Source organism: Cervus canadensis, chromosome 16 (genome assembly GCF_019320065.1).
Source record: "Cervus canadensis isolate Bull #8, Minnesota chromosome 16, ASM1932006v1, whole genome shotgun sequence".
Taxonomy (NCBI): domain Eukaryota; kingdom Metazoa; phylum Chordata; class Mammalia; order Artiodactyla; family Cervidae; genus Cervus; species Cervus canadensis.
Genome location: NC_057401.1, coordinates 33092844 through 33119588, shown reverse-complemented (window position 1 = coordinate 33119588; position 26745 = coordinate 33092844). Strand labels below are relative to the sequence as shown.

General features: G+C 37.7%; 1 pseudogene; it reads left to right on the top strand.

Moving 5' to 3' along the window:
• Positions 1-24328, top strand: part of LOC122454297 — a 33333-nt pseudogene extending 9005 nt beyond the window's left edge.
• Positions 24329-26745: the final 2417 nt, after the last annotated feature.

The following is a 26745-nucleotide window of genomic DNA, read 5'->3' as shown; positions in this document are numbered from 1 at the left end:
GTCTCAAGGCAAAATTCAGACCATTGTCTCTGCAAAATGAAAAAGTACTGAATGCCAAGAACCTTCTGAGTTGCTTATAAAGAGTTGAAATATGGAATGTTAAATCTGCAAGTGCTGAGAAATTATTACATTTCAAATGAAGAAATAGAAATGTGTTTAAGTTACACTCATTGAAGCTTGATTTTCTTCCCAAAGTTTTATAGCCTGGATTTCACGGATCCTTAGGAGATGCATGGAAGCCTTAAGAGTGTTTCTCAGACTACCTATTGTGAAGAGCTATTTTATTTTCCAGTTGGTTGTAGGTTGATATACTTGCCTGTATGTTGATACACTTGCATTATATGTACCCCTCCTTTATTTTTATAGTTATGGGTGTGTGTTTGCATGGGTGTGTGTGTGTGTGTGTGTGTGTGCGCACGCACATGTGTGAGAGAGAGAGAGACAGTGATACAAGCTGGTAACATTTGCAGCTTTGAAAAGCATCTTGACTGTTTTCTGTTGTTTGTAGGCCCTGGTGGAGAGAGTGCCATTTAAATTGGTTCCCATATTTCAGTAGAAATTAAAGAATCTCAAGTTGTTGGAGACAAATGGCAGTTCTAAACTTGCAGACAACAGATGAGCTGTGTTTATCAAAGCAGGCAGAAAGCATAACAGTAAACAGAAAGATCTGAGCGCAAAACCAAAATATATGTGTAACCCACTAGTTTTATGTTTGATTTTTATAACTGAAAGAACACCAGAGACCTGATTTAAGACATCATCATATAAAGTCAAAATCTTCACCCCAAATCTAGATCTAGCATTCCTTGAATTGAAAAGAAGCTGGGTAACTTTGAGGATGTATCCTTCACCTCAGTCACTTCACAAATACTTCCTTAAATTTTCTCCTTACTTGCCTCTAATATGCTGCCATCCGCTTATCAGAGTAAATGTGTTCTGGGCAAAGGGAAATAACCAGAGATTTCAGGTTTCACCGAGTACAGACTGTGAGTCAACTCTAGCTCCTGAGATCAGGAACAACGGATCAGGAAAAGTGGAACTTTGTGTAGTGAGCTGATAAACGAGTTTTAACTGGATTCCATCTCATAGTAAGCTCAGTAGGATACTGAGTCCATCTTCATTTTTAAGTGTATGCTTGAAATAAATGCTCTCAACAACTGGGGAATCCCAGCTTAATTTTCTGTCACTGTGGAGAGCCATATCAATCTGGATAGGATATCTCCAGACTTTTGACTATGAGATAGTAATGAGTAACTAACTTATTTAAGCCACTGTTACTTTGGGTTTTTCTCTTACAGTCAAAATTAATCTTAACCAATACGTTACTTAATATTCTTTCATTTTTTTTCTAAGTTATTTCTTTACTTATAATCAAAAAACTTAAATAGGACCATTTCAGATTATCTCAGTTCTCAAAAACACCAAGAGTTTGTCTTTATTATTTTTTAATATTTTATTTTCAAATTAAAAAAAAATTTGGCCACACTACACAGCATGTGAGATGTGTTCACCCTTCAGGGATCATATGTGCTCCCCCTGCATTGGAAGCACAGAGTCTTAACCACAAGAGTGCCAGGGAAATCCTGGCTTTATTGTTTTCATTTTTATATGTCACGTATCTGGAGTTCAGAAAGGTTAACAATATTGGAAAACATCACAGTAGTATATCTGCAGCAGGGAACCTCAGCTTTTTAATGCTACAAGCTATCCTCTTGATGCTTGTACAGTATTACTTGGGTCTTTTTCTTTCTTTTTTCTTTTGGCCATGTGGCATGTGGGATCTTAGTCCCCTGACCAGGGATCACACTCGTGCTCTCTGCCTTGGAAGTGCAGAATATTAACCACTGGATGTCCAGGCATGTCCCAGTATTACCTTTTATGTTGAGAGTTCCCTACTTATGGGACCTATTTTCTCTGTAAAATAGAAAATGAGATAATTTGCTTACCATGACAGGGATGGTGCTAGGTTAGTGGAGAGTGATGATGAGTATTTAATGTAAGAGAAGGAGATATAGAAACTTGTGACACAAAGTGTAACCATAGGTTAAGTAGTTTTGACATTCCCTGGTAGCCTGATAGAAATGCAGATCTTAGCACCTGACCAACTACATCAAATCTGCATTTTGAAATTTCCCTAGGTGATTTTTTGTGTTCATTAAAGTTTGAGATGGCCAAGGACAAGCAGACTTATTGTCAAGCAGCATTAAAAGGCCGGCTGAAATGGAGAGTATGCATTTATAAGCATAAATAATAATGTTTAGCAAACGTCTCTTGTTGCCTATCCAGAAGTCATTTCATGATTGGTGACAAAACTGAACTCCTACTGAAATGGTCAAATCCTTGCTTTCTGTCTTGCTTTTGTATCAAGGGATTATGACCCAAATCTGGCCGATGAAACCTTATGGGTAACACACAGAGAATTTTCAGAGAGACTTTCATCTCATTCAAGCAAATGAAGTGGATCAAACTCCTGCTTTCTTGGTCTGAATATTTTTCTAACTATGTGTAATACATGAAACTGTAGCAACCATTTTGCAGTCTTGAAGGCATAAGCCCAAAAACCAAGCCAAGATAACAATCTGATGAATTAATTCTAGAAGTACCATCCCCTTGGACTTCTTGTTATATGAAATAATAAACATCTTTATTGTTTAAAGTGTTTTCATTTAGTTTTTCCATTACTTTCAGCTAGGAGTTTCCTAAGTAAAACAAAATGGTTTTGTGGTTTTTCTCTTAAAATCCCTAGAACATTAGATTAAGGTAAAATGAAACAGACTACCAAATTATCAGTAGGAGTTTTACATGGTGAGCATGACTGAATAAAATAGTTGAAGGTATAGACAAAATAGCAGTCGAAGGTATAGGCAAGTGTTGCCCTGTGCCATAAGGTTGGCATTGGGTAGGAGCATGCCAACAGCCAGAACGGTGTTGAAGGGATGACCAAAAACATAAGGTCAATATTTGATGAGACTAAAAAATTGTCACATTGAGAGAAAGAGTTAGAGAGGAAGCTGTAGTCAGAAAAAGAACTTTAGAATTTGAGATTTCAGAGGTGAAACAATTCCTACAGATGCTATCCATGTAGATGGATGAAATGAGATAAATCTGAAGACCATTGTGGTTCAAAGTCAAAGAAGTATCAAACCAGGTTATCAAGTGAGTCAACCACATGAATATTGGAGACACTTGGAATTACAATAGATCTTGAGTGTTAGTTACTCAGTTGTGTCCAACTCTTTGTGACCCCACCAGTCTCCTTTGTCCATGGAATTCTCCAGGCAAGAATACTGGAGTGGGTAGCCATCTCTTTCTCCAGGGGATCTTCCCCACCCAGAGATCAGACCTGGGTCTCCTGCATTTTAGGCAGATTCTTTACACCTGAGCCATCTGGGAAGCCCATTATAAAAAGTAGTTTGGTTGGGTCATTTATTTTTCTGGAATTGAGCTGCAGGAGTTGCTTGTATATTTTTGAGATTAATCCTTTGTCTGTTTCTTCATTTGCTATTATTTTCTCCCAATCTGACGGCTGTCTTTTCACCTTACTTATAGTTTCCTTTGTAGTGCAAAAGCTTTTAAGTTTCATTAGGTCCCATTTGTTTAGTTTTGCTTTTATTTCCAATATTCTGGGAGGTGGGTCATAGAGGATCTTGCTGTGATTTATGTCGGAGAGTGTTTTGCCTATGTTCTCCTCTAGGAGTTTTATAGTTTCTGGTCTTACATTTAGATCTTTAATCCATTTTGAGTTTATTTTTGTGTATGGTGTTAGAAAGTGTTCTAGTTTCATTCTTTTACAAGTGGTTGACCAGTTGTTTTTTTTTTTTTTTTTCCAGTGGGTTTTGTCATACATTGATATGAATCAGCCATGGGTTTACATGTATTCCCCATCCCGATCCCCCCTCCCACCTCCCTCTCCACCCGATTCCTCTGGGTCTTCCCAGTGCACCAGGCCCGAGCACTTGTCTCATGCATCCCACCTGGGCTGGTGATCTGTTTCACCATAGATAGTATACATGCTGTTCTTTTGAAATATCCCACCCTCACATTCTCCCACAGAGTTCAAAAGTCTGTTCTGTATTTCTGTGTCTCTTTTTCTGTTTTGCATATAGGGTTATCATTATCACCTTTCTAAATTCCATATATATGTGTTAGTATGCTGTAATGTTCTTTATCTTTCTGGCTTACTTCACTCTGTATAAGGGGGCTCCAGTTTCATCCATCTCATTAGGACTGGTTCAAATGAATTCTTTTTAATGGCTGAGTAATATTCCATGGTGTATATGTACCACAGCTTCCTTATCCATTCATCTGCTGATGGGCATCTAGGTTGCTTCCATGTCCTGGCTATTATAAACAGTGCTGCGATGAACATTGGGGTGCACGTGTCTCTTTCAGATCTGGTTTCCTCAGTGTGTATGCCCAGAAGTGGGATTGCTGGGTCATATGGCAGTTCTATTTCCAGTTTTTTAAGAAATCTCCACACTGTTTTCCATAGCGGCTGTACTAGTTTGCATTCCCACCAACAGTGTAAGAGGGTTCCCTTTTCTCCACACCCTCTCCAGCATTTATTGCTTGTAGACTTTTGGATAGCAGCCATCCTGACTGGCGTGTAATGGTACCTCATTGTGGTTTTGATTTGCATTTCTCTAATAATGAGTGATGTTGAGCATCTTTTCATGTGTTTGTTAGCCATCTGTATGTCTTCTTTGGAGAAATGTATATCAATGTTTGACAAAACCCACTGGAAAAAAAAAAAAGTAGTTTGCATATATTCTGATTAACTGGTTGCTGGTGATAGTTTTCTAAGCCTAGGGGAATCAAGAGCTTTTACGTTGTGTGTGTGTAAGGAAACTTTCTCCATGATGTGGATTAGACAAATATCCCCACCTCACCCCTTTCATTTTGGATTTTGTGCATTACTTGGAGCAGTTAGGAGGCAAATCGATCTGACTTAATTACAGCTATATTTTCTTTGCTTTATTGAATCCATTTGGGCATAAGTAGCTACAGTTCATCTTCCATGTCTGAATGAAAACCAGAATGATTCCCCAACTATGCTCAATCTCTGTTCTCTCACTCTTCCTTAAAATCCCCATGACTTCTGCAAAGTTGAGTTAGGTTCATGTTGGACCCTTTTCCTTATTGCAAGAGTGTGTTACTGAATAAAATCCATCTTCACTGCTTTAACTGGTGTTTATCTTCAACAGTGACAAATGTCACATTTTTCATATTTCAAAGCACATCAAAGGACCAAGCCCAGAGTTCGTAAGGCAAGGAAACACGACAAGGGCAGAGAATAAGCAAGTAGATAAACAAATGATACCATATATATAACTTTTTAATGAGTACTCTAGATTCTAGAAAGTGTTTTTCCTATTAGATTTCATGAAAGAAATGCTAAAAACAGTGTTTTGACACAGCAAATATAAATAGAAAAAATTATAGCTATGCTGCTTTCTTAATTGGTCAGCACAAAGTTTCCTCAAGGGAACTAAAGCCACGAATTTTGAAAAAATGTATAAACTTTAATATCAGAAATATGTTACTTGTTTTTATTCTGAAATGATGAGTAATATTCCAGCATTCTTTAAAAGAAAGCCAATTACATGTACTGCCTCATTACTGAAAATATGTATTTAACAGTGGAAAATAGGAAAAGTCATAACAATTGCAGAAAAATCATCTGAAAAGCATCTAAGATCCCTATTTCCTGTAAATTTTGTTAAAAATCTCCCCACCAGGTTTTTAGTTTACTTAACAAAAGCAAGGTACACTGTGTGATTGTCACTTAATGTGCCTCCTCAGATCTTTTACAACCATTTTTTGGCCGCATTAGGATAGATAATGGCAACTATTTAAGACAGTAGGGTTTCTAGTGAAATTGTTTAGTCTTGTACATTTCAATTCACTATGCTCCAGCAGACAGCACAAAATGTACTATTTGGATGATATTCACAGCCCAGTGTCAACCAACAGTCTCAGAATATTAAATTCCTCCCAAGTGTGTGCATGTTCCCTTATGCTCTGTGATATTTGACTTGAAAAAAAATAATAAATCTGCAGTGTAGTGACAAATATGCAGTGACAGAGGTAATATATCTTCACTTCAAACTCATCTTTAAAATCTTTAGCAATTAATGGGCTGGAGGGCAATAGACACAATAACAAGTGGACAATTATATTGAAAGATTTGAAAGATTTGCTGTGTTCAAGGCATTAAATGTTCATCTGTTAGGTGAAAAGATTACCTACATTTTGTGGGTGAGGGAATAATAAAAAAGGGAAAATTTAATAAAGTATCATCCTTGCCCTCCATGAACCTGTTGGGTAGTGAAAACTTCCAGGAATTGATGTTAAACATTTATGTGTTTGCTGATGTTGGTGTTGATCGTGACATAGTCCTGTGTTCACAACAATATCACACTGAGTGGAGAATAGGCAGAAAAAGAGAAGGAAGCTGCCCTTTCAAAATTATTTGAACAAATCAGAGACATAAATGAACATTGCCAAAATAACACTTAAGGAGATGAAAATTTATCTAAAAATAGCTTGTAGTAAGCTTGGAGAGATTGTTTTATATAAATATGACTAAAATTTACATGGTTACAGCAAATCAAATAGGAAGTCAAAAGATCTAAAGAATTAGATCAGATTTAAAATAAAACTAGTGTCAGAAATAACAATATTAACAATAGTAAAAGTTACATATTCATTGAGTATTTACTCTAGTGCCAGTCATTGTGTTAGCCTATTTACATACTCTTTAACTTAAATTTTAATTTTTTTGCAGCCTTTTAAAAAATTGAAGTATAGTTGATGTACAATATTATACAAGTTACAGGTGTATCAAATGGTACACCTGTTTAGTATAATATAGATTCACAATTTTCAAAGGTTATACTTTATTTTAGTTGTTATAAAATATTGGCTATATTCCCTGCACAGTACAATATATCCTGTAACTTATTTTATCCCTAATAAACTTTTTTATATATTCTCTTTTAATTCTTAAAACTGGCCTGTGAGTTTTGGTGCTCTTATTATCATCATTTCATTAGTGGTGAAAACTAAGGCTTGGCATGATCTGGTAACTCTCTCAAGTTTACAAGCTATTATGTTAGTGAAACAAAGATTTGGATCAGTCTCCAGATTATACTAGCCTGAATTATCTGCTAGGGCACCTTTTTAACTAGTAAGAAGTCAAAAGTCTCTAGTTACATGATCATAATATCATAATACTCTGCTGCTGCTGCTGTGGCTAAGTCACTTCAGTCGTGTCCGACTCTTAGCGACCCCATGGACCACAGCCTACCAGGCTCCTCTGTCCATGGGATTTTCCAGGCAAGAGTACTGGAGTGGGGTGCCATTGTCTTCTCCGTCATAATACTCTATAGACTACCAAATAAGATACCATGAATTTTGGGTTTTATTTTCTCTGCAGAAGAAATATTAATTGGTCCAAGGACAGTAATTCTTTATGCTGGACCTTGTAATCCTAGGGGAGAGTAAGTGACATTAATTAAATGTGAAGGACAGACATAGAGAACAGACTGTGGTTGACTGCCAAGGCTAAGGGTGGTGTAGTGGTAAAGAACCTGGCTGCTAATGCAGGAGATGCAGAAGATGTGGGCTTGATCTCTAGGTCAGGAAGATTCCCTGCAGAAGGAAAAGGCAACCCATTCCAGTATTCTTACGTGGGAAATCCCATGGACAGAGGAGTCTAGCAGGTTACATTCCATGGAGTCACAAGGAGTTGGACACAGCTAAGCATGTATGCAGTTGCACGTATCACATGTATAATTGAATCACTTTGCTGAATAGCAGAAATTAAGACAACACTGTAAATCAGCTATATTTCAATAAAATTTTTTAAAAATGGGGGTAAAGCAGATGAGATTTTTTTGATTGTGATTTTCTAAAAGAGGTATGATTTTAAAGAAAGCAAACACTGGAACAAATCTTATTCTGGAATCTTTCTTGCTAGGAAGAAGCTATTTACAAATATTATTTTGCCTTATTGGGATTCTCCCGTTTAGGAGTGAAGCCTGATTTCTAGCATATAGTCTATAGTGGGCAAATAACCCTGAGTCCTGGCATTTGGGAAATAAACACGAGGTTGTCCAAACTCCTGGGGTAACATTCCTGCTACCCCAAGTTCACTGAGCTGAGCATGGGGTGGTGGTGGCAGTTAAGGTGACATTTCTCCTCATCACTTGCTCAAGAGAGCCACAGTGTAAAGTCAAGTCAGTCAAAGAAAACTATTGGTAAAATAGATTAAAAACTAGTTTATGTACAGAAGCTTTAGACTGAGATTCCTGCTTCCTGGAGAGACACCTCTACCCCAGGGGTGATTTCAGTGATGCTTTATTGCTAGTGCCCCTCCCCCACTTGGTCTACAAAGCTAGAGATGCTCTTTGTGCTGGGAAGATTTTCCCAGGATAAGCCCACTTCCTGGTACAGTCCCTGGACTTTGTCTTCTAACAATCCCAAACAGACTAACTCCGTCAGGACAGAGAAGAGCCTTGATGAGCTCAAGAAAGCCTCCAAAGACTCTCTGGGGGCAACTATTATTACAATTTCAGCAATATTATTTTTGATTTAAAATGGTTGGATTAGACGATCTTTTAAGTCCCCTTAGCTCTAACAGTTTATGACTGATCAGTTTGTGGGCAGGCCTGGGAGCACACCCATCACATTTCCCTGGGAAAAGACATTACAAATCCAAACAAGCTCAATCAATAGACTTCTGGAACACAATTCATTAAAGGCAAGAATAGACTAAGTGGGACCAAAATATATAGGCTTTGGAAGAGAACAAATTGTGTCCCTAATTGGCAGAGCCTAGGGTCACTTTGCTACTCCAAATACTGAAGTAAACATGGGGCCCATTTGATGGGTCTAAGAATGCCACTGAATGCTTTGATGGAATTTGGTGATGATTTTTTCCCTCTGAGTTGAAATTCTTAGCTGTTTGTTTTATTGCTTAAATAAATATGCACTCACAAAGAAAGCTATGAGAGTAATAGAAACTTTAGAAAACCAACTTCATAAGGAAGAACTAAAATATTAAGTATATGAGGCTATGAAGGAACCTTAAAATTTCCTTCTTGAATTTGAAAAGATGTTGTGTAGGTAGATATGTAGCTAAAACAATGTTACATTTTGCACAAAAAATGAGGACACAACATCAGCAAATGATGAGTATTCTTCTCATCAAGGGGTGAGAAGATGACATTGGATTTTAAGAGTGAAACAAGGTAATGCACAGCATGAGACAGCAATGTCCTGGGACTTGGAAGTCATGCATGCTGTTAAAAATTTTGGGATGAGATAGAGTAAAAAAATCCAGCACTGCCAAAAGATGACCTAACCCCAGAGATAGATTACAGTAGCAGTAATGTGATGAACTAATGGTAAGAATACACCCAGCCTGGATACAGTAAGTGAGTAAGTGTTAGTCGCTCAGTTGAGTCTGACTCTTTGTGACCCCATAGACTTTAGCCCACCAGTCTCCCCTGTCCATGGAATTCTTCATGCAAGAGTGCTGGAGTGGATAGCCATTCCGTTTTCCAGGGGATCAAAGCCAGACCTCCTGCATTGCAGGCAGATTCTTCACTGTTTAAGCCACCAGGGATACAATATATGGTCAGTTCAGTTCAGTTCAGTTCAGTCACACAGTTGTGTCTGACTCTTTGTGACCCCATGGACTGCAGCATGCCATGCTTCCCTGTCCATCACCAACTCCCAGAGCTTGCTCAAATTCATGTCCATCGAGTTGGTGATGCCCTCCAACCATCTCATCTTCTGTCATCCCCTTCTCCTCCTGCCTTCAATCTTTCCCAGCAGCAGGGTCTTTTCCAATGAGTCAGTTCTTCCCATCATGTGGCCAAAGTATTGGACTTTCAGCTTCAGCATCAGTCCTTATAATGAATATTCAGGACTGATTTCCTTTAGGATTGACTGGTTGGTCTCCTTGTAGTCCAAGGGACTCTCAAGAGTCTTCTCCAACACCACAGTTCAAAAGCATCAATTCTTTGGCGCTCAGCTTCCTTTATAGTCCAACTGTCACATCCATACATGACTACTGCAAAAACCATAGCTTTTACTAGATGGACATTTGTTGGCAAAGTATTGTCTCTGCTTTTTAATATACTGTCTAGGTTGGTCATAGCTTTTCTTCCAAGGAGCAAGTGTCTTTTAATTTCATGGCTTCAGTCACCATCTACAGGGATTTTGGAGCCCCCAAAATAAAGTCTGACACTGTTTCCACTGTTTCCCCATCTATTTGCCATGAAGTGATGGGACCAGATGCCATAATCTTAGTTTTCTGAATGCTGAGTTTTAAGCCAACTTTTTCACTCTCCTCTTTCACTTTCATCAAGAAGCTATTTAGTCTTTCTTCACTTTCTGCCATAAGGGTGGTGTCATCTGCATATCTGAGATTATTGATATTTCTCCTGGCAATCTTGATTCCAGCTTGTGCTTCATCAAGCCCAGCATTTCTCATGATGTACTCTGCATATAATTTAAATAAAACAGGGTGACAATATACAGCCTTGCTGTACTGTTTTCCCAATTTGGAACCAGCCTGTTGTTCCATGTCCAGTTCTAACTATTGCTTCTTGACCTGCATTGAGATTTCTCAGGAGGCAGGTCAGGTGGTCTGGTATTCCCATCTTTTTCAAAATTTTCCACACTTTATTGTGATCCACACAGTCAGAGGCTTTGGCATAGTCAATAAAGCAGAGGCAGATGTTTTTCTAGAACTCTCTTGGTTTTTCAATGATGCACTGGATATTGGCAATTTGATCTCTGGTTTCTCTGCCTTTTTGAAATCCAGCTTGAATATCTGGAAGTTCATGGTTCACATACTGTTGAAGTCTGACTTGGAGAACCTTGAGTATTACTTTGCCAGCCTGTAAGATGAGTGCAACTGTGCAGTAGTTTGAACATTCTTTGGCATTGACTTTCTTTGGGATTGGAATGAAAACTGACCTTTTTCAGTCCTGTGGCCACTGCTGAGTTTTCCAAATTTGCTGGCATATTGAGTGCAGCACATTCACAGCATCATCTTTTAGGATTTGAAATAGCTCAACTGGAATTCCATCACCTCTGCTAGCTTTGTTCATAGTGATGCTTCCTCAGGCCCACTTTTCTTCGCATTCTAGGATGCCTGGCTCTACATGAGTGATCACACCATCATGGTTATCTGGGTCATGAAGATTTTTTTTAGTACAGTTCTGTGTATTCTTGCCACCTCTTCTTAATATCTTCTACTTCTGTTAGGTCTATATCATTTCTGTCCTTTATTGTGCCTATCTTTGCATGAAATGTTCCCTTGGTATCTATAATTTTCTTGAAGAGATCTGTAGTCTTTCACATTCTATTGTTTTCCTCTATTTCTTTGTATTGATCTCTGAGGAAGGCTTTCTCATCTCTCCTTGCTATTCTTTGGAACTCTTCATACAGATGGGTATATCTTTCCTTTGCTCCTTTGCCTTTAGCTTCTCTATTTTTCTCAGCTATTTGTAAGGCCTCCTCAGACAACCATTTTGTCTTTTTGCATTTCTTTTACTTGAGTGTGGTCTTGATCACTGTCTTCTGTACAATATCATAAACCTCTGTCTATAGTTCTTATATCTATTAAATATTTATCCAATGAATGAAAGGTTCTTTATATCAGGGATTCTTAACTGGGATTGTAAGAGGATGGGGCCATATCCCTGGGGATAGAGTTGATTAGAATCATAAGTCTTTGGGGGATCATTTTTTTACTACATACTATATTTCAGAAATTCTAATATATAGTTAGGGTTGTGTTTTGTATTTTCTGTCCTCCTTCTCCCAACTCCCACACTAAAGCAGTGATAAGCCCATGTGTTTAGGGTGGAAAAAAGAAATCCTGACTAGTGTCCTGTATTATAAGAAGAAAGAATGTATATGAGAGGAATACTTGCTGGAAACGAACCAGAGAGAAAAATATCCTTTTCTAAATATAGAACTTTGGTCACCCTGGTATCTCTGTAAAATAAGCTAGTTTCTATACACATACCTACACCTTCTTTCTTTCTTTTTTTATTTTTTTTAATGTATTACCTTTGACTGTGTGGATCACAATAAACTGTGGAACATCCTTAAAGAGATGGGAACATCAGACCACCTTACCTGCCTCCTTCTACACGATGAACTATTTTTAATGCTAACCATGAAATTAAGCAAATAATATTAGTGGCCAGAAATGATAATGAAAATTCTGTTTTGCTCTTTATAAATATATTTTACTTATATATAATTATGACCATAAAAACAGGAAAAATAGAATAAACACAATCATACTGAAATAAAAAATTATGCTGATATTTTAAAATTACATTTATTCATGTTTTGAAACAAATACATAAATATTTATAACCACATATTGGTCTGTTACACTAATAAATAACATTACTGTGCCTGTTTTCAATTTCCAACTTCCAAAAAATTAAAGTGACTTCATGGAAATGATTTTCTTTGTGTATTCATTTTCAATAGAAAGCACAGTCAAATTTGTTCCTACTTGATGGAAGAACAATTTTTATTAATTTTAATTTCAAAGTTTTTCTTTCACATGCAGTAATAATTATATAAATCATCATGTAGTTCAAAGACAGTTTAAAGAGTTCCCATAGACCAACACCCATTTTCCCCTATCAACAAATTACTTTATACATTGGTTACAGTTAACAAACTAATATTTAAGCATTATTTTTAATGAAAGCACATACTTTATTCAAATTTCCTTATTTTTTTAAACTAATGTCCTTTGTTAGGAAAAGTTGTAAGCGTAAGAATGTTAGGGATACATCCATAAAACTCCCCATTTTACAATACATTCAGGAAGTTGCAAGACTGTCATGTCTGTTTAGATCAATTTTAGTGGCCTTCAAATGATATATTCACCAAAAATCATAATTTCCATATACAATTTGGAGAAGTTTGAGATTTAGTATTATGCATTTATGAGTTTAATTTAAATAGTCAATTTGAGTGGAACAAGATGGCAGACTAGGAAGACCCTGAGCTTACCTTCTTTTACAGATACACCAAAATTGCAACTACTTACAGAAAAACAAGCTATGAGAATGACATTAATACTAGCATACAATATTCCCAACTAAAGAGAAAAAAAAAGAGACACAACAAGATAGATAGAAGGAGTAGAGATGCATCTAGTCAGGACCCATATTCCGTGGTCAGTGACTCATAAATGGAAAGGATATCACAACTGCAAAGATCTTCCCTAAGGAATAAGGGGTCCAAACTCCACATCAGTTTCCTCAACCCAAGGGTTCTGCACCAGGAAAGGAACCCCTCAAAAAATCAGGCTATGAAAACAAGAGGCCTACATGAGGGCTATAGGAAACAGAAACTCTGCTTTTTTGTCTTTAATCAACAAAAATTTAATATTTCTGATTGCTCTAAAAAATTATTTCTCATGGTTCTATGAAATGGCTGGGTAATTTTGGCCTCAGCTGGGACTGGAAGATCTAGGAGTTCCCTACAGTCACAAGTCTAGTGGTTGGCTCAATGACCAGGCATCCCTCATCTTCCAGTGGGCTATCCCAGCTCCTCCCCACAGAGTTGATTGCAGAGTTTCCAAAAGTAAGAGGCAAGAAGCCCCAGTGCACAAGTACTTTTCAAACCTTTACTTGCATCATGTTTGCTAGCATCTAACATGCCAAATGGAGAAGGCAATGGCAACCCACTCCAGTGTTCTTGCCTGGAGAATACTAGGGGCGGGGGAGCCTGGTGGGCTGCTGTCTATGGGGTCGCACAGAGTCAGACACGACTGAAACGACTTAGCAGCAGCAGCAACATGCCAAAGCCACTCACATGGCCAGCTTCAACTTTGACAGCTGGAGAAATGGCCTTCACTTCTTCTATATATATATATATGTATTTTTTTTGCTCTTGAATGTAAATTTGTTTTACATTTTTAGTTATCAATATACAAGGTGGAAACCCATTGTTGTTTAGGAGACCCCCACTCTTACATGCATGTGTGCTAAGTTGTGTCTGACTTTTGTGATCCTATGAACCATAGCCTGCCAGGCTTCTCTGTCCATGGGATTCTCCAGGCAAGAACACTGGAGTGGGCTGCCAAGGAAGCACGCAAAAATTTCACACGCTCTGAGTCCTACAATAGAAGAAAGTGGTCAGAGCAACTTTGCTTGAGAGCTTCCCACAGAGGCAAGAGGCAATGGGACAGCCCCTAGGGACTGAGGCACTAGTGGCAGCCATTTTGAGGACCTTGGATTCTTTTTATTTCTTTTGCTAGCCTGAATGCTATGGCTGCTGTCCAATCTTCTTAAATTTACTGAGATTGTTTTGTGATCTCTCACAGAAAATGTTCGATGTACACTTGAAAAGAAAATGTATTCTGCTATTTTTGGATGGAATGTTCTATACATATAACTATTAAGTTCATCTGGTCTAATTTTCCGTTAAGGCCAATGTATCCTTTTTGATTTTCTGTCTAGATTATCTGTCTACTAATGTAAGTGAGGTGGTAAAATTTCCTACTGTTGTATTTCTGTTAATTTCTTCCTGTCTGCTAATAAGATTTTAATAATAAAAATCTCTTGCATTTTTATACATAAATAATGAACCATCTGAAAAAGAAATCACGAAAACAATTCCCTTTACAATTGCATAAAAATATAAAATACCTGGGAATAAATCTAACCAAAGCATTGCAGCATTATTTACACTAGCCAAGTTATGAAAGCAACATGTGTCTACTGATAAATGAATGGATAAAGAAGATGTGATGTGTATATATAGTGGAGTATTACTCAGCCATAAAAATGGAATTTACAATAACATGGATGGCAGTAGGGGGCATTATGCTAAGTCACACAAAGAAAGACAAATCACCATATTTTATCACTTATATATGGAATCTAATATGAGAACAAATAGATAAATAAAACAAAATGAAAATAGATTCATAGACATAGAGAAAATACAGGTAGTTGCCAGAGGGGTGAGGGTGTGGATATGGGCAAAATAGGTGAGTAGAATTAAGCAGTACAAACATCCAGTTGTAAAATAAATGTCATGGGGATGTAATATACAGCATTAGCATTATGGCCAGTAATACTGGAATAACTTTGTATGTTTAATCACTATGCTGTATGCATGAATTTAACATAATATTGTATATAACATTTTGGGGGATCTCCAAAATCACTGCAGATAGTGACTCCAGCCATGAAATTAAAAGACACTTACTCCTTGGCAGGAAAGTTATGACCAGCCTAGATAGCGTATAAAAAAGCAGAGACATTACTTTGCCAACAAAGGTCCATCTAGTCAAGGCTATGGTTTTTCCAGTGGTCATGTATGGGTGTGAGAGTTGGACTGTGAAGAAAGCTGAGCACCGAAGAATTCATGCTTTAGAACTGTGATTTTGGGGAAAACTCTTGAGCGGCTCTTGGACTGCAAGGAGATCCAACCAGTCCATCCTAAAGGAGATCAGTCCTGGGTGTTCATTGGAAGGACTGATGCTGAAGCTGAAACTCCAATACTTTGGCCACCTGATGTGAATAATTGACTCACTTGAAAAGACCCTGATGCTGGGAGAGATTGAAGGCAGGAGGAGAAGGGGACAAAAGAGGATGAGATGGTTGGATGGCATCACTAACTCAATGGACATGAGTTTGAGTAGGCTCTGGAAGTTGGTGATGGACAGGGAGGCCCAGCGTGCTGCAGTCCATGAGATAGCAGAGTTGGACATGACTGAGCGATTGAATTGAACTGAACTTATTGTACACAAACTTTATTTCAATTAAAAAGAAATTTGAAATGAACAATGACACCACAGTGATTGTAAAATTAAAGAAACATGTATTCATTTCTTAGTCTTGAAATGAATATATGACACCAAGTATGCATATTTGGGAGCTGATGGTTAAATTGGAATTTCTTCAAATTAGCTTCTGTGTAAAACATGGGGTCGCAAAGAGTCAGACATGGCTGAGCAACTTTCACTTTCACTTTTCAAACACAATACTTATTAAAAAAATAAGTAATACAAATGTGTCAATTTTTACCTTCCTTATTCAACAGTAAAAAGGACAATTTTTTAGATTTAGAATTTAGAGCAATAAAAAACATTTTTCCCCCTAAGAAAGAGTATTGTATCTCTTACGCTGATTAGAATTGCTAGCCGAAACAGATAGACATTTAGTTGACTTTAGTAGTATGTTTAAATCTACAGACAATCCCCTTTCCCATCTTCGACTATGCCTCTCTAACCATCCACAGAGCAACACTTGTCTATCATTGGGTATATCAGTCCTCATAGCACCTTAGATACAAATCTTAGCTTCTTTCAACTGTTTTCTTAGGACATCCATTTACTCCAATCCAAGAAAGCATTTTCCTCCCTTTTATACTTTAGTAAAATAGACAAATAAAATTGTAAAATATTTGAAATGTACAATGCTATGATTTGATATACATATATATTATAAAAGGATTCATCCCGTTAAATTAGTTAATACATCCATAATCTCCTATGTTTATCTTATTTTGTGGTTTGTGAGAACATTTAAGTTCTACCCTCTTAGCAAACTTCAGTTATATAGAAACAGTTATTAACTATAGTCATCATATTTTACATTAGATCCTCAGAGCTTTTTCATCTTGTAGCTTAAAATTTGTACTTTTTATCAGCCTCTCCCTATTTCCCCCACCCCTCCTAACTCCTGGCAGTCACTCTTCTGTTTCAATGAGTTCACAACATTTTTTTAGATTCCTCATGTAATTGATAGCATGGGGTATTTGCCTTTTTCTATCTGGCTTGTTTCACTTACTATAACAAGTCTTCAGGTTTATCCATGTCATTGCAAATGATAGGATTTTCCTCTTTTTTAAGGCTGGATAAAATCCCACTATCAAATTTGAGATGTGCTGATGAAGTGATGTATCAAGGGCAGGCTTGCACAGTTTGATCTCCTGTTGGTGCCAAGGCTGTCATTGCCCATCCATCCATCTTTATCCTTTCTCAAAAGCAACAAATTCCTATCTCCCTTTGTCACTGCATGCATGGCAATGCCCTTCACCATCCCCCATCCCCTCCACTGCCAAGATTATTACTGATTGTTTTAACAAATGGGTGTCCCTCCATCAAAGAATTCTACTAGGGACTGCCAAGAAAATGTCATTTTATCTATTTTGTTACAAAAGTGATCAGATTATATGGAATTTTTTTCAAAGAGTAGTTCATTTTTTCCCAAAGGATTTTAGTTTTGAGAATATAATGTATTGGTAGTCATCATTAGCCAAGCTCATGACTTGTAGCTAGAAAAACATAAACACTAGGAAGCAAATTGGTTTCTCATTTCTAGAAAGACTCATTGGAAACCTGATTTCACAGCATGTCCCAGGTGCTTAAAAACTGTTATACTTAAGGTTTTGTCATTAATTAAATACCTTTATTAACATTTTGAGAAAAGTAAAGGAATGGCAAAAATTTTTTTATATATACATATATTTGCATATTTGTAAGCAATTATTAATAAATGCTTGTCTGTCTTTTCCTTTTAACCAGACTGCATAAATTTTATGTGAAACTTTCCCTCATAGTTATTGCTTCTAAAACTTTAATGATGTCTCTTGCTTTTTTCTAACTTTTCTGCATTAACATTCTTTGTAGTTATTTGATTAGCTATGACAAAATGGTAAACCTATACACAAATATTTTAAATATTTTTACCCCTTATAACATTTAATAACTATATTTTGACTTTAATTGCATTAATTTAGTGGATTATAATTTGATATAAGTACATTAATTGTCTTCCATGCTAACATTTTGGTTATTTCCTATATACAACCCATTTCTTGCTTTCACTGGAAGCTGAACAGGATTTTTCTATTTTTGTTTTTATTTTTACTGTTCCCCAAGGCTTTCTTCCTTGTGTTTTTCTTGGGTAGGCAACATCTTACCATGAATATTTGAGCCATGACTAAAGTAAATCCACATGCTACTTGTTAAATGAGTTTTTTAAATGAAGTATTTGATTAATATGTAACAAAGAGAATTTCTAATACATGGCTCCACAGCCAAATGTCTAGAATTATCATAGAGAAATATAATTCTAGAAACATATTTTATATTTATTATTTGATTTATCACATAGTGGATCTCAGGAGTTGGTGGTAATAACCAATGAAATACTATGCTTTAAGAAGAAGATAAATAATGTTATTTGAATGCATTTGCTAGTTTTGAGTTTTACATAAAATATTTTATTCTATTCTTTCAACTTTCATAAGTAATGAGGATGTTAGTTTATAGATGTTCAAAATCTTTGCCCAGATCATATTAGTAAGTGGTAATGCTCTTTCCCCAACTGCTCAAATTGATTCTTTTCTGATTTTTGCAGAACCCATGAATGATTAAAAATTATGAAATACTATGCTTTAGAAAGAAGGGAAATATTTTTGAATGCATTTGCTAGCTTTGTATTTTGCATAAAATATTTTATGATTAAAAATTTCAAGACAGTTACAACAGGGAACTAAACTCAGGCCCATCTGAATGCAGAACCACAGATGACTGCTTGCTTACACTCTCATGAAGCTGGCGCTGCTTGTGAACTTTAAGATGTGGCAATAAAAGGCTGGAAATGGTTGATTTTCTCAAGGAAAAGTTGAGACTGAGGTATGAATACAGGAGCTAGGGGGCTGAGAAGGTTGTGGGAACACAAGCTTACCAGCTTTAGGAATGTGCGGAAGTCCAGCAATGCATTTAGACATCAGCAGCTTAGAAGTCAACAGTTCAATGCCCTTCATTTAAATCTAACAAACACAAGTACCAAACTCACATTTGGGTTACACCTTTATTAGGACAATCTTTGGCAACATTGTCTTTTGGAACAGCTTTAACACCTTTGCAATTCATATCATCTTTGTCATATTTGATATTCATCTTCTCCATCCTGTATTAATATTGTCTTAGATCAGGCTGCCATACATAGCAAGGTACTATAGTCTAAGTGGCTTTAAATAACAGAAATTTAATTCTCACAGTTCTAGAGGCTGAAATGTCTAAGATTAAGGTGCTGGCTAACTTGGTTCCTGATGAAAACTCTCTTCTTGCTTTATAGATGGCCACCTTCTTGCTCTATCATCATATTATCTTTCCTTTGTACATACAAATGGGAAGAGAAACAGAGAGACAGAAGTAGAGAGAGGGGCACTTTTCCTCTTTTCACAAAGTCATCAATTCTATCCTATTAAGATCTAATCCTCATGACCTCATTTAATCTTAATTATCCCCTAAAAGCCTTATCACCAAATATGATTATATTGGAGGGGATGGTGGCTAGGACTTCAACATCTAATATTTTTTGGCAGGAGACAAAATTCAGTCTATAGCAAGTTTAAATTTTAAAATCCCAAGTGATGGATTTCTTATTTATCCATATTCAACTTGATGCTGTTTTATTTGGCCCATCTTTCTAACTGGCTGTCACACTGTGGGCTTTTATTTCATAGAGTAGACACTTGCATAGCTGTATTGCCATCTCATGCCTCAACACTTTTTAGGAAACCCTATCTTCATGTGGAAAAATTGATGGACTCCAAAATTTGTCCCCTCCACCAACCCTAATCTATGAAGATGGTAACAGGAATAAAGTGTCCTTTCATTTGTCTAGATTTACCTCATTGAAAGGCAGTTTGGACTACAATAGTGATATTTTCCTGTATCAGAATAATTGTCTATACAGCAGAAGAACTGGCTGTGCTTCATCTATTGTAAGGAGTTGACTCTGGAAATCTGCTGCTCAGTTCTTGATGCTACACCTAGACGGACATTGATTCCCTGGTGTCTGGCCAGTAGGGATGGTTAGTGGTTTGGGGAGCTTGATTGATGAGGAACAGTTGAAATTCTTAGGAGAAAAGAAGATGTGGGAGACATGTATCTGATTTTAAATGTTTAAAGTCCTAGCATATGAAAGAGGAATTAGGGTCATCCCGAGTGCCTTCAGAAAACAGAGCTAGTATTAATGGATAGATATGAGAGGAAGGCAAATTAGTTTATGAGGAAGAACCTTTAAATGACCAGAGCTGTGCAGAAGGGGTCAGGGGGGTGATTCCTCTGAATCATGAAATAGGAAGCTTTTCTTCATTGATAATATTCAATCAGGGGAAGAATGTTTTATACCAGGGTCATTGTCCAAGACTGTCCTAGGGCAGGGGAATTGTGTTTAAGTAGTAGGGAATAGTTCTTAATTTGTGAAGCACCCTCTGGTACTCTAAGAAGGCTGATTTTCTGTTATAAAGTGCTATGTCAGGACTTCCCTGGTGGTCCAGTGGTTAAGACTTCCCCTTTCAATGAAAAGGGTGTGGGTTCAATCCCTGGTTGGGGAGTTAGGATCCCACATACCTTGTGGCCAAAACATAAAGCATAAGCAATATTGTAAAAAAAAAAAAATCAGTAAAGACTTTAAAAAATGGTTCACATAAAAAAATACTTAACAAAAGTGCTATGTCAAGGAATGCATACTGTCTGTATCAATTTTCTAGGTATGCCATAACAAAGTATTTAAAACTAGGTGGTATCAAACAACAGAAATTTGTTGTCTCAAATTTCTACGGGTTGAAATTTCAAAATCCAGATGGTGGCAGGGGCAGACTCCTTCTGAAACCTACAGGGGAAAAATTTCATTCCTTGACTCTTAGTTTCTGAATGCCATCAATCCTTGGCATTCTTTGGCTTGCAGTTTCATTACTTCAGTCTTTGCCTCTGTTGTCACATGGCATTCCTTGTCTTATAGTGATACCAGTCATGTTTGATTAGGGCTCATTCTAATGATTTCAACTTAACATTTACTAAGACCCTCTTTCTAGAAAAGGTCATGTTGACAGGTAACAGGGCTTATGACTTCAACATATTCTTTTGGAGGACCCATTTTAACCCTTAAAAGCATCCCCAGGAGGCTGATACATTGCACTTTCATACTGGCTCTGTCCCTGCCATGCTCAATCATCTAAGCAAATCATTTACCTCTTGGCACTTCAGTTATGCTTCTGTAAAATGAGAGTAATAACTTTCTCTAGCCAAACAACAGGGTCTGATGTGACTATGTAAAGTATTGAAACATGGACATGTGTTCTCAGAAACCCTCATATATAGACATGTTTATTTTAACCCTCCTATTATATGTGCACCTCTAAATGATAACATTTTTTCCCTTGAACATAATTAAGGAATGCAGTGCTTAATCTCTAACAGATATAAAAAATATAAGAACACTACAAAAGGCCAAAAGGCAGGGTCTGCAATAAGAACATGAGAAACAGCACAGCTTTATTTCATTTTGGAGGAATCTGAGAAAATGAACTAACTTAGTCAATACAACCTTCCCAGTCCACATAAGGAAGAGGAAAACATGAGACCTGGTTTGGGAATTTATTCTAAGATTTATGATCCAATTTTTTCACCATGGCAGTCACTTTGTTCCCACAACATCCTATTCAAAGACTTTCTGGTGACCTAAATCTGTCATTTACTTTTAAAAGTCCATATTTTCCATCCTGTCCTTGATTTCTAGCTACTGTTTGTGCTCATTGTTGACTACCATAAGTGAAAATTTGAAGAGGTGGCAACATGCTTGCAAACAGGCTGAATGGTCTGGCATTTGAGGAAGGATTTAAAAGAAGCATTTAAGTCTAAAACCAAGCAAACTGGAAGAATGTGTTCTTGGTAGCTTAAATTAATGGATATGAACTGAAAATGGCAAAAAAATAAACTTGAAAAAGAGCAAAGTTAAAGTACTCCTACTTCCTGGTTTGAAAACTTATTACAAAGCTACAGTAATCAAGACAGTGTGGTACTGGCATAAGGGTAGATATATAGATCAATGGAATAGATTTTAAGAGTCCAGAAGTAAACTCTTACATTAATGACACATTTATTTTTAACAAATGTACTAAGATAATTCACTGGAAGAAAGAACAATCTTTTAAACAAATGACACTGGGACAATGAAATATTCACATGTGAAAGAGTGAAGTTGGGGTATCTACCTCACACCATATACAAAAATTAACTCAAAATATTCATAGACTTAAACATAGGAACTACATCTAGAAAACTCTTAGAAGATAACATAGGAGTAAACCTTCATGACATTAATTTTAGACAGTGGTTTCTTTAATATCACACCAAAAGCAAAGATATAAAAGAAAATAACAGCTAAATTGAACTTAGCCAAAATTAAAAAGTTTGTTCTGCAAATGACATAATCAAGAAAATAAAAAAACAACCTATAGAATGGGAGAAGATATTTGCAAATCATATGTCTGATAAGATATCTAGAATATATGAAGAACACTGATGACCCAACACTATAAGGACAAATAGCTCAATTAAAAAGTAGGCAAAGGATATTGAATAGACCTTTATCCTAAGAAAATATACAAATGGCCACTGTGCACATGAGAAAATATTCAACTTCATTAGTGAGTAGAGAAATGCCAATCAAAAAACTACAATGAAATACCTACAACTTCAAACTAACCGGGATTATTATAATTAAAAAGATGGATAAGCAAGTTTAGTGAGATGAGTGTGTTGGAGAGATCTCTAAGCCCTGATGGTCCAGGATAATTTCATCAGGCATGAGGATCTTAGAGCAGAGAAAGATGAATGGAAACAGAGGCAAAAGTTCTAGCCAGCCTGCAGAGGCCAATGCAAATACCCAGAGCATGAATCACTGATCAGACACTTTCCACAAGCTTTGTGGCCCAATGAGGGGCCAGGGTCTCAGAAACCAGAGCACTCATAGCCAGCTGATGGAGATGATGGTGCATTTACAGTAGACCATTGAAGACTGTAACATACAGTTGATACCCACCCAAGCACTTGCAACAGAACCTGACACTGGAAGAGCAGAGGAACAATCAGGCCAGTCAGGAGCAGAAAGCTCTCTTGGACCACTTAATCTGTCAACTGGTCTACCTCCTACAGTCTGGGGCCATGGGTGGCCTGGAGCTCCAACAAACTGTTCTGCCCTTCCCAGGACTCTAGGAGTGATGTCAGAGTTGGGCAGTGAGCCCATCATCCAGGTAGCCCAACCTCCTAGTTCATCAACTGTGAGATTTTGAAGCTGCATTTCTCAGCCTTGACCTGTCCAACCATAGGATTGACATCTCTGCCTTGTACCACTCCAGCCTCTAGGATGACAAGAGCTGCCATGGAGACGAATACCAGGAAGACAAGAATACTTTGGGCTTCATTAACCCTGGTACTGATGAGCATAAGCTGTGTACTGATCTGATGACTGAAATCTTAAGTCGGAGAGACGTGAACTGCATTGAAGAGATCCTGCTGCAATATCCCAATTAGAGAGGGCAATCATCTCTGAGGAAGAAGTGACCCTGTTCCTGACCTACTACTGCAAGGCAGGTGCCCACCTTGATCCAGAAAACTTTGTTTTTCTAAATGATTGTTGCTCTGTCTTTTCCATCCTGGCCACAGTTTTGTGTGATCCAATTAAGGCCTTTCTGACTCCTCACTCCCTTCTGTGGTGGTTTCCTCTTCAGTTTCCAGCTGTGTGTGAAAGTTGAGCTGATGCTTGTCCGCTGATGTGAACACCCATGCTTTCCAGCTCATTTTGTACAAGTTGGAGAAAATTCTCAAGCAGGGCTTTCTCCAACTTGTACAAAATGAGTATTAATCCTCAGAATCCTCTGGATGGCTTCTATTCCCTGGACTCACTGAAGGAATACCTGGAATTTGCCAAGAGATACAACCTCCATGTCATCATAGATGAGATTTACAGGCTGTCTGTGTTGGATGAACACGAAAATGTTCTGGGCATGGAAAGTTTGTCTGACCTCAACAACACCCATGCGATCAATCAGTCAGTACCAATAAGGACTTTAGCATCTCTCGCGTTGGCTTAGGTGCTCTGTACACCCACAATAAGGAGGTGAGCCCTGCCGTGAGCTCTGCAGCTTTTCTGGCATCACCCAGGACAAGCCCTGTTGGCTGCTCCAGCGCAGAAAACAGATTGAAAAAGTTTATCTGCTCACTAACTCTCACAGGTGCATTACCAACAAGTGAAGGTTTTTAAGATCCCCTTTCTTAATTGTGGCTCTGGCCTCTATGTCTGAGTCAATTGGAACACATCCTGGACCTATATGCATGTGAGGAAGAGCTGCTCCTCAGTTGTGCTTCCTGAACAGCAAGCTGATGTCCCGTGGTGAAACCTACAAGTATAAGGTGCCTAGAATTTTCCACCTAATCATGGTGGGTAAACTCATCTGCTAAAACACACCAATGCATCAGTTCTATCAAGTGCTTCTATGGAGAAAAGGAGGATTTGATATTGAAGTGGCTGGAGGATGTGCAGAGGGAGTGAGTAAGCCCTCTTCCCCTAGTCAGTCACTCCAGCCAATCACATGCTCAGGGAGGCTTGTTATCAGCCCCTGGTCTAGAACGCTGGGGCACTGAGCTGAACTGATGCCGTGACTGAGCAAACAGTGGGCTCTTCCAGGAAGGGGCTCACGTGACTCAGTCATCAACCTCCTTCAGCTGAGCATCTGTCATTTTTGGAAGCTTTGCCTCCTTTCCTTATTTGCTAGCTATTGCATGTGCAAAACATTTTTATGGGATTGGAATGGGAAAGCCTACAGGAAAAAAGGAAACTCCTTGGGGCCCTGTTCAGTTGGATTTATTTTTGTCTTTGATGTCTTCTAAATTCCATATTCTTTGAAGTCCAGGCCTGTTCTTTTTCTTGTTGATATTTTTCATAATCACCTTTGGAAGTTAGATGAATTTTTGTCCTTTAAAAAATTCTAAGGGAGGTTACATGTGATGAATACTGTCAGGGGCAGGCCAGAAAGGAAGGGAAAAAATGACCCCTAACTGATGGAACATATTCCAGGCATTAGAGGCACTGTCCCATAGGATCCTGACAAGATCACACTGTCCTTGTCCATGAGTGATTGGATTGAATGGCAGGGTGGAGGCAGAATTCCAGAAGCTCCTACTTCTTCTCTTTCAGAAGGCTTTTAAAATGAATGTCTTGTGACAAGCCTGGGGTCTTTCATTTCCATCTCTGGTGTTTTCAGCTGTTTTAATCACACCACTTGAGTTTCTCTGCAAAACTTTTGCATATCTGAGATCTAGTGTGAACACTGCTGCTGAGAAATGAGTTGGGCAGGGACGACCACCGTTTTATAGATGATAATAGGGCTTTTAGAGACAACTGGTGGCTTTGGTCAGTCATTTGGATTTGTGGTCATCCTCCCTCTTGGGTCTAGGTTTGGGGGTTCTTGTGCTTCAGTAATAATGTTCTTTTATAAAAAAATAAAAACTAAAAAAAAGAAGTGTACCAAAAAATCCTAATTCTTCAAGTTTTTCTTTTTTTTAATACCAGATAGTGTTCTTTAGAAATTGACTACAGCTAATAAAAAGAGAAAGGGAATTCATTGGAAAGATGAGGGAGCTACTGTGACCAGACATGCTCTTCTTAGGGCCTCTGAAATAGCAGCTAATAGACAGTCTTATCAGGGCACTGTCCCTAAGATGGGAGGGATGATACCTTCCATGGAAGAGATAGACTGTTTCTGTCTCCTGTTCCACAGATTCAAATAATAAAGTTGGGGGGGTGGGGGAGCGGGGAAGAATACTGTCACATCTACAAGTATGGAATCTCCCTCCATTCTTTAGGTCTTTAATTTCTCTCAACAATGCTTCTCTAGATTTTGGTGTAAAAATCTTATACATATTTTGTTAAATTTATCACTCTATTATGCTTTTCATGTTATCTTACATGTCTTGTTAATTAATTCACCTTCTAATTGTTTGTTGCTAGTATACTGAAATAAGTGATGCCTATAAAATGAACCTTGTATCTATCAAGAAAGTTGAAGATTCTGAGGTTTTACCATGGTGCTTTGTTTTGTACCCGTATTCAGTTGTCTCCAATTCTTCACGACCCCATGGCCTGTAGCCCACCAGGTTCCTCTATTCATGTAACTTTCCCTGCAAGAATATTGGAGTGGGTTGCCATTTACTTCTCCAGGGGGTCTACCCAACCCTGGAATTGAACCCATGTCTCTTGCATCTCCTGCATTGACAGGCAGATTATTTACCACTGTGCCACCTGGGGGACTTGAGGTTTTACCGTACTTGCAAACTAATAGATTCCATGGATGTTGACAGAAGGCAAGAGAAGCCTGGATCACAGACAAATGACAACTTATTAACCACAGTAATAGCAGTAATCAGAGTATTAATTTTTGCTTAGGTTCCCCAAGCCTTGCTTCCGACAGGGCAAAGTGAGGAGGATCGAGTGACGCCTGCATGTGCAATGGGGTGGGTTGCAGGAGAGGAAACCCACATTTAGGGACCCTGATTCTTTTGTAATGACCAGTAAGCCTGCCTAAAATTTGGCCCCGAGGGAGGCATTATTTTTACTATACTGAAAAATTGTATTCATGATTTTAGTTCAACAATCCTTGCTTTACAGATAAGGATTCTGAGCCCAGGGAGGAAAATCAAGCTTTTACATCCATTTCTTTTCTCCTTATCCCCATGGTGCTTATTCTTGGTCAATTATTACCTCAGGCTTAGCTTATTGTCACAGATTCCCATATTCATACCAATGTTCCTAAAGTTCTCCTTTGATTATTTAATTACTTAATTAAAATGTTATTAATTCTTTAAATAATGCATGTTGA